The following is a 12,523-nucleotide window of genomic DNA, read 5'->3' on the forward strand; positions in this document are numbered from 1 at the left end:
GCCGCCATTCCTCCAGCCGCCACTGCCAGTCCCCCAGTGGAGCTGCCAGGAGCTGCTGCAGCGACTGATGCTGGCCAGCCACAGCTGCAGCAATCAACAGCCGCCCGCTCGACGGCCAGACCTCGACTAGGCCGACCCCCAAGGGCATCTGCCGTCACGACATGTGCCCCTCAGGAGCTTGCCCCCAGCCTTGCAGCAGCCAATGGCCTTACTTTGAGGCAGAGCAGCAGGGCGGGCAGGGGCCACCCAAAGATGGCCAAGGCATCGCCCTAGCGGGCCAAATAGTCGAATGTGTGGCCATTTGTGTTTGTTTCTTGAGGCCGAGAATTGGATGTTTGTTTTTTGAAGGCCGATGATGTGATGTTTGTTTTTGACGAAGGCCGAGAATGACGGCCATTTTAGTTGCCCTATTTTGTTAATCCTCTCCAGGTTGTGGGAGCGAGTAATGTGTTTGAGTGTTTTTTGGGGGTTTCGTCTGTTTTTGGTTTTCATGTGGGAAGGGCCCAGAGTTTGTACAATAAACCATTTTATTTATTAACATTGTCCATGTTTGATCTTTGAAGTGTTTGTTGCCTTAACCGGCTAAGGGCTTGCGGAGCGGCTGCAATCATGTTCTATCATTGGCACAAGCCATTCCCTGACAGGGGGCCTAGAAGTGACGTTCAATAAGCCGCCGACGGGCGGCCCTTGGACCTTGTGCCTCCCTCCTGGGCTGGTACTCCTCGTCCTCGTCGTCCTCATGCTCCTCCTGCTCCTCCTCCTGAGGTGGTGGTCCAACGTGAGGTGGCAGTGCCTGAGTCCTGCGGATAGCCAGGTTGTGAAGCATGCAGCAAACGACGACGAATTGGGAGACTCGATCCTGCGAATACTGGAGGGCTCCCCCGGAGCGATCGAGACAGCGGAACCGTTGCTTGAGCACGCCGATTGTTTGTTCTATGAGGTTCCTCGTCGCTCTCGTTGTATGCCTCTTCAGCAGGGGTCGTGGGCGCGCGGAGCGGGGTCATGAGCCAGGTACACAAAGGATAGCCTTTGTCCCCGATAAGCCATCCTCTTGGGGGAGGCTATGCCTGGAACATGTCAGCCACAGTTGTCTGTCGCAGGATAAAGGCATCGTGGCTGCTGCCTGGAAAGCGGGCATTGACAGCTAGGATGTGCTGCCTGTGGTCACACACCAGCTGTACATTGAGGGAATGGTAGCCCTTCCGGTTGCGGTAATCCTCGGCATGCTCAAGAGGTGCCCACAAAGCCACATGCGTGCAGTCAATGGCGCCCTGCACCATGGGGAAGCCCGCTATTCTTGCAAACCCCACTGCACGCTGCTGCTGCTTGTCCAGGGTCATGGGGAAGGAGATGAATTGATGTCTCCTTCTGAAAAGGGCTTCGGTCACCTGGCGGATGCAGCAATGCACGGCGAACTGGGAGATGTTAGCGATGTCCCCAGTAGCGGATTGGAAGGAGCCGGTGGCATAGAAGTTGAGAGCCACCGTCACCTTCACTGCCACCGACAGAGACGTCCTGCGCATCAGCTGTGGCTGCAGATCTCTCTGAAGCAGCCGGCAGATGTCTGCAACCACCTCCCTTCGGAATCGCAGCCTCCTAACACACATCGCGGCAGACATGGTCAGATAGGAGGTCTGCTGGCGGTATACCCTGCGTGGGTAAGGCCTCAGTTGGCGACGCCTGTTGCCCCCTCTGCGTCTAGCCAGGGCTGCCACTCTCTCACGGCGTCTGTAAGCCCTTCTGGCATAAGGCTGAAATTCAGCGTTGCCACCCAATGCAGCCCCCATTATATGCTGGCAAACACTGAGCTCTGAATGAAGGCAAAGATAATTGGTAAGCTCTGGCCTGAGCCAAAAAAACCTGTCCAAGTGTTGGTCCAAACCAGTAAACTCTCCTCCTTGGTCTCTGTCCAAAAAACCGTTGCACAAGAGTGAATGCTGCAAAATGGCTGGCCTTTATACTGCTGGGTAAGTGCCCTTTAATTTGCGCTCCCCGCGGCCCGGCTGGGCTGTGTACTGTTCCACTTCACAGTCGCTCGGGCCGCCCGGCGCACAATGGGCTGGCGCGAGTGAAGTTCCGGTTCGGGGCGCACAAAAGGCGTTGCACTAGCAAATGACGTCATGATGTGCGCGCGCAGCGGGGCGCGCGCTAAGACTTTGCGCCGGCGCTAAATGTGTACTGAAGTTGGGGCGAGGCGCAGATCGCGCTGCGCCCGGCCGCTAAGCGTCTAGCGCTCGAAATCTACTCCTCCTAAGGCGCTAACGGCTGCCGCGCCCAACTGAATTTCTAGGCCCAAAAGTCCATTTATAGATTCAGTCTTTGGGGCAGCTTCCTGACCCTTTCGGGATAGCGCCTTTCCGGAGGTTCTTGTTCTTGGTGCAGAGGCGATTCTGACCCCTTTTCATCGGGTAGTTCATCGGGTTCCACTGCTACTGGGTCTGAAGTAGATGCTACCGGTATGTCGGGTTCATCCCCAGGTACTCGAGACATGGGGTTGACACGTTCTTGTGACGCTAAGATCTGATCGACGTGGCGTCTCACAATGTTCTCCCCGACATCCACTGTGTACATTAATGGCCCCTGCCTTGTACATATCGTTCCAGGTTGCCATTTCTCTGTTCAATAGTCACGGGCCAAGACTGGTTGCCCTACATTGAAGCTCCTTGTCGGCTTCTCGTTGATGTGCTGGAATTGTTTGTCCTCAACATTTCTTCGCACATTTGGTCTGAGCAAGTCCAGACGAGATCTCAACCTTCGGTTAAAGAACATCATGGCCGGGGTCTGGTTGGTAACTGCATGTGTCGCGTTTCGGTAGGCTAATAAGAAATTGTCCATCTTATGCTGTAGTGGAATTTCATCGTCGCACATGGCCTTTATCGCCTTCTTAAAGGTTTGTACGAACCTCTCAGCCAATCCATTTGTGGCTGGATGATACGGGGCGGATGTGTAATGCCTTACCCCATTCCTTCTCATAAATTTTTGGAACTCGTCTGACACAAACTGTGGTCCATTATCAGACCAAATCTGCTCTGGCAAACCGTTTCTGGCAAATATGGTCCGTAGGACTGCAATCGTTTTCTCTGTAGTGGTTGAAGACATTTTTATCACCTCAGGCCACTTTGAATGAGCATCCACTGCTATTAAGAACATTGAGTCCATGAATGGACCAGCAAAATCAATATGCACCGGTTGCCATGGAGAGGAGGGCCACTCCCATGAGTGTAGAGGGGCATGTGGTGGTGCATTTTGGACCTTCTGGCATCCTAAGCAGCTCTTAGTTAGGTCTTCAATTTCTTGATCGATTCCCGGCCGCCACACATAAGCCCTAACAAGGCTTTTCATTTTCACTCCACCCAGATGACCTTCATGTAGCTCATTTAGCACTCTCTCCCTTAACTTGGGTGGAATCACCACTCTGGATCCACACATCACTGTCCCCTGGCATACTGACAGCTGTTCTCTTCTGGATGAGAATGCTGGCAACAGTGAGTCGCCATGTGTTGGCCATCCCCTCACTGTCAATTCATATACCCGCGACAGCGTCGGATCATTGCGGGTCTCCTTCTCTATATCCGCGTTCGTTACTGGCAATCGTTCAATTATTGACGAATAAAATATCTCGATAGGGTCCACTGCTGGTGCTTCCTCCACAGTAGGCAGTGGCAGGCGCGATAGCCCATCAGCGTTCCCATGCTGTTTCGTGCCTTTATATTCTATTTCATATTGATTCGCCCCTAGAAACAGGGACCATCTTTGTAACCGCTGTGCAGTCATCACTGGAACGCCCTTCTTAGGATTAAAGATGGAGACAAGTGGTTGGTGGTCAGTCAGCAAGGTGAACTTCTGCCCATGCAGATAATGGTTGAAGTTTTTTACTCCCCATACTAGGCTGAGGGCCTCCCTGTCAATCTGGGCATAGTTGCGCTCGGCTGAGGTTAGTGACTGAGACGCAAAGGCTACTGGCCTCTCCAACCCGTCTGGGAATTTGTGCGACAGCACCGTTCCAATACCATAGGGTGATGCATCACATGCCAAACGAATTGGTAGTGCTGGGTTGAAATGGGCCAACACCTCTTTTGATGTGATCAATTCTTTACACTTCTGGAAAGCTCGTCTACATTCGTCATCCCACTTCCATGGTACCCCTGTTTGCAGTAGGGTGTTCAGTGGGTGTAATACCGTAGACAAATTTGGTAAGAACTTGTGGTAGTAGTTTACCAGCCCGAGGAACGACCTCAGTTGTGACACATTTTCCGGTGCTGGAGCCTTGACTACTGCATCAATCTTGTCAGGGGACTTATGTAACCCCTCTTCATCGATGACGTGGCCACAATACGAGATCTGTTTCTGGAAAAACTCGCACTTGTGGCGATTAGCTCATAGCCCATACTCCTTTAATCTGGTGAGCACCTTCTCCAAGTTGGCGAGGGGATCACCGTCATTTTCGCCCGTGACCAAGATGTTGTCCAAATAACACTGGGTCCCTAGAATCCCTTGCAGGACCTGATCCATCGCCCTTTGCCAGATAGCCGGAGCGGAGGCTACTCCAAACACCAGCCGGTTGTATTGATAGAGACCTTTATGAGTGTTGATCGTAAGGTAATGTTTCGAAGCTTCTTCTATCTCCATTTGCAAGTACGCCTGGGCTAGATCAATTTTGGTGAAGCGTTTACCTCCAGATAGCGAGGCGAAAATATCCTCAATTCGTGGAAGCGGATATTGTACCGTGTGAAGGACTGGGTTCACTGTCACCTTAAAATCCCCACAGATGCGGACCTTCTTTGGTTCCTGGGGCGTATTACTGAACGACCTCTTCATTACAGGAATGATGGGTGTAGCCCACTCGCTCCAGTCCACTTTGGACAGTACTCCTGAACGTTCCAACCCTTCCAGCTCTGCTGCAACAGCTGGTCTGATCGCATAGGGCACTGGTTTGGCCTTCAAAAAATTTGGGCTTGCATTTTCCTCCATTTTAATCGTTGCTGTTATTCTTTTTAGTGTTCCTAGTCCCTCCTGGAACACTTCTTTTGCGTCAATTAGCATTTTTGACAGTCGTCCAGGTGTGACGTCGTCATCCTTTTTGGCCTCAACCTTCAGTGCCTGTATGGAATGCCAATCTAATTGTATCTTCTGGATCCATTCACGTCCTAGCAGTGGTGGTCCTCCATTTGGCAATACATATATATCCATTTTAGGTATTTCCTGGCCTTTATATGTCACTTTCACCCTTATTTTTCCTTTGGGGTAGACTTTTTGCCCCATATACGTCTTCAAGACAATCTCTGTAGCTTTCAAGGGTATGTGTGAAAATAGCCGCTTGTAGTCTCTTTGATTTAGGACTGTTAGAGCTGACCCTGTGTCCAATTCCATTTTCACTTGGATTCCGTCTATCTTGAGTGTAACCCAGATAGTCTGGTGATCCTCCATTTTGGTTACCTTATGTAGTTTCAGACAACTCAGCTCCTTGCTTCCGGAGTCTGTGTCACTTTTCTGTTCGTCTGAACCACTGTCCATCACCTGGTGTACCTTTTTGTACTTCTCCTGTGGAGATTTCTTACTGTTGGTTTTCTTCCCAGACCTGCAGACTCTTGCTATGTGTCCTGCTTTCCCACACTGTCTGCACACTTGGTCCTTGAACCAACAATCTTTCTGGTCATGTTTTGTTCTGCTGCAGCGATAGCACTTCCCTGTTCCATAAGACATTTCATTGGTGCCATATTCTTGCGGTTTCCGTTGTATCTCTGCAGCGCCCCTTGCGGCTGCTTCGTGTGATACTGCCATACTGAAAGCTTTGTCCAGCGTAAGGTCCTTTTCTGATAGAAGCCGTTTCTGGGTTCCTTCACTTTGTAGCCCACACACAAACTTGTCCCTTAACGTATCTGTTAGTCCCGCTCCAAACTGGCAGTGTTTCAATAGCTTGCCAGTTCCGATACGTACTCAGCATTGCTTTCGTCTTTGTGTTGGTTCCTTTTATGGAACTTAAATCGTTCTGCTATCAGCAGCGGTGTGGGGTTTAAGTGGTCCTGTAGGATTTCTACTATACTTTCAAAATTCTTGTTTACCGGCTTCTCTGGGGTTATTAGATTTCGCAGTAACCCATAAGTTTTTGCACCCATGGAATTTAACAGAACCAGTGCTTTATTAGCATCTGGCACTTCATTCACCCTGCAGTACACCTCAATACGTTCCACATATGTCGCCCAATCTTCGACTTCATTGTCGAACGTAGAGATACTGCCACTCTTCGGCATCCTTGGGTGTGAGTTAACTGTCAAAAATGGTGCCTCCCGCGCTTCCCGTTCTTCTCCGCTGGTACAAAATGGCGTCTCCCGCGCTTTCCTTCCTTCCCGCGCTCGCCCTTCTTCGCTGCGGCTTCTAAAAATGGCGTCTCCCACACTCTTCCTTCTTCTCCGCGGCTCAATGGCATCTCCCCTTTCTTTGCCCCGCGGATCCTGTTCAGCCTGTGAGCCCTGGCTGTGCTCTGCGCGTTCTTCTTTTTATATTTTTCGACGCCGCTCAGTCTCGAACCCGGCTGTTTCTTTACCCTCTCTCTCTCCGGTTTGTTTTCTTTTTCTCGACGCCGCTCGGTGTTCAACCCCCGGCTGTGCCCTGCGCTCTTCACCCTCTGTCTTACCCCGTCGACGCTGCTCGGCTTTCTCTCCGCCGTCGGTCGGCTCCAGCCGCCGCTGCTCGGGAAGGGTCTGCGCTGGACCTGTCGTCGGTCTCTTGCTGCTCATCGTGGCTGGGGAACCAAGCCCGGCTCTCCACAGCCTCCCCTGCGAAGTTCAATTTCTGCCTGACTGCTGGGCGGTTGCTCGTGGTCGACGCCCGTGTTCCTGGCCTCGACTATTTTTTTTTTTATGTTGCAGGTAGATTCGAATCGACACTCGTCGCCACTGTTGGATCCGTGGTTCAGTGGATATGCTATTATTAAATAATCACACGGATGCTGTACATCAACAACAAACAGGTCTTTACTGGAGGAGGGTAGTCTCAAGACTGAGGGTACAGAGGCATGCGCAAAGCTTATATACCAGTGTGGTCACTGCCAGTACTACAGTATACAGGAGCTGTAAAAGTAGTTCTGACTTAAAGGCACATACACTACAGTCTCCTCTCTGCAGCTCCCCTCTCTGCAGCTCCCCTCTCTGCAGCTCCCCTCTCTGCTGGTCCTCTCTCCGCAGCTCCCCTCTCTGCTGGTCCTCTCTCCGCAGCTCCCCTCTCTGCTGGTCCTCTCTCCGCAGCTCCCCTCTCTGCTGGTCCTCTCTCCGCAGCTCCCCTCTCTGCTGGTCCTCTCTCCGCAGCTCCCCTCTCTGCTGGTCCTCTCTCCGCAGCTCCCCTCTCTGCTGGTCCTCTCTCCGCAGTTGCCCTCTTTGCTGGTCTCTCTCTGCAGCACCCCTCTCTGGTGTGCAGCTACAGGTCTGCAGCTAGCAGTCCTGCAGCTCCCTCAGCATGTCCAGTGATTTGTGTAGGAGCTGAGCCTGGGAAGCTTTGAGGTAGTTGAAACCCTGCATAAAGGCTGCCTCAATCTAATTCCTAAGCATGTTGAGTTCAGACAAGACACACTGCCGTATGTTGGTGCCTGAAGTCTCCATAACCCCTGCCAGAACATTTGTTACAGAAACTATGCCTGCCCGTAGGACCCACTGCAGCAGGCTTGGAATGAAAATCCCCTCCACAGTGGTCTACTCCCTCTGGTCCAGAATTTGGATGGTACTCTCCTCATGGGGGGTCTGTGGCATCAGGAGGGTTCTCTTACAGTTCTGAGTGATCAGCTCCTGTTGACAGATACAAAAAGGATCTATGCTGGAATTCAGAAGACTAGTGAGAATGCTACCTATGTATGCAACTTAACAACCATCTTATGTGAGTCCATCAACGGGTAGCATTCAAGTAGTTTGTGTTGGTAGTCCTAGCCTGTAAGAGGTATGTGTGGCATTAGAAGCAAGTTTCTGTTCCCCCTAAAAGTATGCCCTGTAGCAACATGGGCATGAACGTATATTTGCTAACTGTACCAACAGTTTCCTGAGTGCTTTTCCTTATTCATTCCCAGTGGTGTCACTGGCAAGGCTGCATTTATTGTCCGTCCCAAACTGTCCTGAGAAGTTGATATTAGTGGAGCTTCTTCTTGAACCACTGCAGTCTGTGTGGTATTCATTGTGATACAACTTAATGGCTTGCTAGGCCACATTAGAGGGCAGTTCAGAATGTGAAACTGGAGTCACATATAGGCCAGAAAGGGTAAGGATGGCAGGTTCCCTTCTCTAAAGGACATTAGTGAGCCAGTTAGGTTTTTACGACAATCTGAATAGCTTCATGGTCACCTTTACTGATACCGGCTTTTTAAACTGAATTCAAATTCTCAAACTACTACAGTGGGATTTGAACTAACATTTTCCAGATTAATCCAGCCTCTGAATTACCGTCCCAGTAACATAACCATTATACTACCATACCCCCACATTTGCTTTCTGTGTTTACGGCACTAAATTGAAAATATTGTTAGTCGTCATCTGGAGACCATATGCCAAAAGTAGGCAAAGTGTCAGTACACTTATCTTAGCAACCTTCCTGAGTTCTGAAAGTTTTGTCCTCATTTTCTGCCATGTTCTGTGCATGCATGATACTGCCATCTATGTATCCAGCCACCTCCATCCAGGCTTTGCTTTTATCAGTAAGGCTTGGAAGCTGTTCCTGAGCTCCAGGAACTCGTGGAGCAAGACCTCCAAAGCAGCATCTGGTGTCATGGTAAAGAAGAAAATCGCTGGCACATCAATATGCAGAAGCAGCCCTTACAGGACGTCCCGCCCACCGACCCCGGTGTATTCCCTGCGGACCAAACGATCTGGACAGCGAGTGTTGTGTAAATATTTAAATTATCTGACTGTACAAATTTATATAAAGGTCTCTGTGCAGGTAGAATGTGGTGCATACAAAGAGTAGCAGAGTCTGACACCACTGCAGAATCAGCCCCAATACAAGATCTGGTGCTTCCCAGTGCAGACCTTCGATATTTGGAAGTGAAGGTCAGCGCACCCTGTACAATATTTAATGGATAGAAAATCAAGTTACAAAGAGTTACATCGAGTCTCCAGCACAGATACAGGTCATTCGGCCCAAATGGTCTATGCTGGCATTTATTCTCCACACCAGCCTCCTCCCACCACTCTTCATCTAACCCTATCAGCATATCCTTCGATTCCTTTCCCCCCTCATGTGCTTATCTAACTTTCCCTTAAATGCATATATGCTATAAGTTGACAGCAAACTGGGCGTGGTCAACATGCCCAATTTGTGGCGCACACCATTTTCTAACCATTAGATTTATCCATTAATACACTTGAAAAGGAAAAAAGTGCAGGGCTATCGGTAAAGAGCAGGGGCATGAGACTAATTGAATAGCTCTTTCAAAGAGCCGGCACAGGCACGACGGGCCGAATGGCCTCATTCTGTGCTGTTGGAGTCTATGAATTTTAATGGCTGGAAACCCGTGCAAGGCCCACTAACCTCTATGCCCAAGTTCCCAATACACCTTCCTGGTTCAGACTTCAGACTGGTTAATGCTAAATCATGAAATTTACCCTCATCCATCTGACTTTTTCCAGTCAGTTAATCTTAGTGCTGTGCTATATTGCTAATCTTCTTGGAGAATGAAAGGAAATTGTATATGTTGCCAAGATAATTAGACACTGTTAAATATTTAATATTTAATGCATTTTGAAGTTTATTTGATTTTGAAACAGTTCGGAACACTTAGTAATGCAAAACTGGGCAATGAACTGAGAAATTTCGTCAGTGAAAACAATTAATCATTTCAAAGCTGATACAGACTGCAAGGCACCAAGGAAGTTCCCAGCCATTGATTTGTACCACACAATACATAATTCAGATGCAGCATTAAGGGAAACTCAAAACTACAAAGCAACTTTAAAAGTAAACAAGCTGTGGAAGCCAGCCAACTAGCAAGCTACTCCTGACTGTTTCTCCCTCGTTTGGTCTCTTTGACCGGGTGGGGTAGATTTTTTCTCCGAGTGGTGTACAGACAGCCGCTGGATGAAGCGGTCATTCTGGCCGTCCAATCCTGTGGCTGGAAGGTCTGTGTAGTGATCAATAACATGTCATTCTATAATGGACACTAGGTGGGGCCGTAGAGCTGCGTAGAGCTATATATAGCTGTATGTATAAGACTACACTACCCAGCTGTATATATATATTAAGACTACATTACCCATGAGGCACTAGGCTACCCACAAGGCAGCAGTCAAGATGGAAGCCTCTACAGATACAGTACCTAGTCCACATGTGCTCAATAAAGTAACTAGCAAAAGCTAGCTGTGTTCATAATAAGAATGTCTAGTTATTAATGAACATAAGATGGAACCAGGGTGGTGAAGATCTGCTGAAAATTGTGAAAAGCGACATGGAGAATTTGAAGCCACCAGAGCGTTTGAAACTCACAGAAAAAATCGACTGCAATTGGCAGACTTTTAAACAGCAATTCGAACTCTACATTGCAGCCATCGGATTCGGTACGAAGCCAGACACAAGGAAGATAGCGTTGCTGCTTATGGTTGCAGGCCCACAGGTGATAGAGGTATTTAATACATTTGTATTTAATCCAGCGGAGAACAGAGACAAATTAGACGATGTGCTACAGAAATTTGATGCACATTGCTCTCCCAAAAAGAATGAGACGTATGAAAGATACATCTTCCGTTCTCGGACACAGCAACAAAATGAGACTTTTGATAGCTTTATAACTGATCTGAAACTGAAAGCAGACATGTAATTTCTCTGAGCTCAAAGCATCCATGATTCGTGACCAGATTGTGTTTGGTATTCATGATAAAAAAGTCAGGGAACGTCTGTTGAGAGAAACCGAACTAAATTTGGAAAATGCAGTGAAAATATGCCAAGCCAGCGAGCTAGCTCGAAAGCACGCGAAGACTTTCAGTGAAATCAATAATGATGCGATTGTAATGAGTGATAATGCTGCTGTCGGTGCTGTGTCCTATAAGGGGAAGAAACGTGGGCAGAACAGAAATGAAAAGCAATCAGAGGATGACATTTTTAATTGTAAACGCTGTGGTTACAAACACCAGTTAAGACAATGCCCAGCGTTTGGAAAAATGTGCACAAAGTGTAATGGAAAGAATCACTTTGCCAAACAATGCTTTTCAAAAGTAAAAACTAAGAAAGGGCAACGAGTTAATGTAATTGAGGACACTGATTTAAGTGAGACATTTTATGTAGGAATGGTGTCATGTGACAATATCAAAAAGGATACAGAAAATGTGCAGCCCTCAGAAATGGACAATGCTGAACATAAAGTTAATGCAGTAAAAGAGGACAAATGGATGATCCCACTGCAGGTAAATGGAGCATTAGTTACCTTGAAACTAGACACTGGGGCAAAAGCAAACTTAATCAGTATGAGTGACATTAACAATATGAAAGAAAAGCCCAAAATACAGAAAAAGTCAGTACTACTGAAGGACTATAATGGACACAAAATAGATAGCTTAGGTGTATGCAGACTTAAAGTGACAGTCAAAGACAAAGTGCATCATCTCATGTTTTCTGTTGTGGCTGAAAGACTTGATTCGATACTAGGTGACAAAGCTTGTGAAGACTTAGAACTGGTCAAGAGAGTCTACCGTATAAACTGTGCCATAAGCAGACCAGATGACTCAGGTGATGAAGCAGAGAGCCCATCAAGGATGAAAAGGCCAAAGGGTATCCATGTCTTCAAAAAGCCTAGTTTCTCCAAGAAGAAAGAAAAAGACTTTAAGGTCAAAGAGAAGCCAAAGGAAGAAAAGCACAAAGAGGAAAAACACAAGGAGAAAAAGTCCAAAGATATAACTGCAGCAGATGTTGTTAAGCAGTGGAAAGAGAAAAAGAAAAAGAAGAAGCCTGCACCAGAGCAGGAAGCAGTTCCGGTGGATACTCCTTCTTCCCTCAGGCCAATCTTTGGTGTCCCATTAGCCGAGGCTGCTGAGAGGACTATGCTGTATGATGGGATCCAGCTGCCAGCAGTTTTTCGAGAGTGCATTGACTACATTGAGAGTTATGGCATGAAGAGTGAAGGAAACACTGAAACCCTCTCCAAGCAAAGATCGCAAGGAGACCTCGATCTATACAAGAGCAGATTGATGACAATGCCGCAACTGCATATTGTCATTCACCGCCAGAACAATCTCATGAAGACACATCAGACTTACCCGTGTTGAGAAGATCCACACGTGAAGTAAAAAAGCCTGATAGACTTAATCTTTGAGTACAATGTAAAGCTTTGAAAATGTGTTGACTGTTTTGAAAATGTTTATATTTATAGAGCACTAACAAAAGTGTTACTGATATTATCTTTATTGTTTTCTTGAAAGTTGATTGATATTGATTTTGTTAAACCTCAAAGAAAGGGGGATGTAGTGATCAATAACATGTCATTCTATAGTGGACACTAGGTGGAGCCGTAGAGCTGCGTAGAGCTGTATATCGCTGTATGTATAAGACTACACTACCC

At 47.9% G+C, this 12,523-nt stretch overlaps 1 protein-coding gene across 1 annotated transcript in view; it reads right to left on the reverse strand.

Moving 5' to 3' along the window:
• Positions 1-12,523, reverse strand: part of LOC147112884 (uncharacterized) — a 333,934-nt gene that overhangs the window by 133,879 nt on the left and 187,532 nt on the right. The gene's annotated exons all lie outside the window — the stretch shown is intronic.

This window comes from Somniosus microcephalus, chromosome 9 (genome assembly GCF_052327205.1).
Source record: "Somniosus microcephalus isolate GS21.2 chromosome 9, FLI_Smic_1.0, whole genome shotgun sequence".
Classification (NCBI taxonomy): Eukaryota; Metazoa; Chordata; class Chondrichthyes; order Squaliformes; family Somniosidae; genus Somniosus; species Somniosus microcephalus.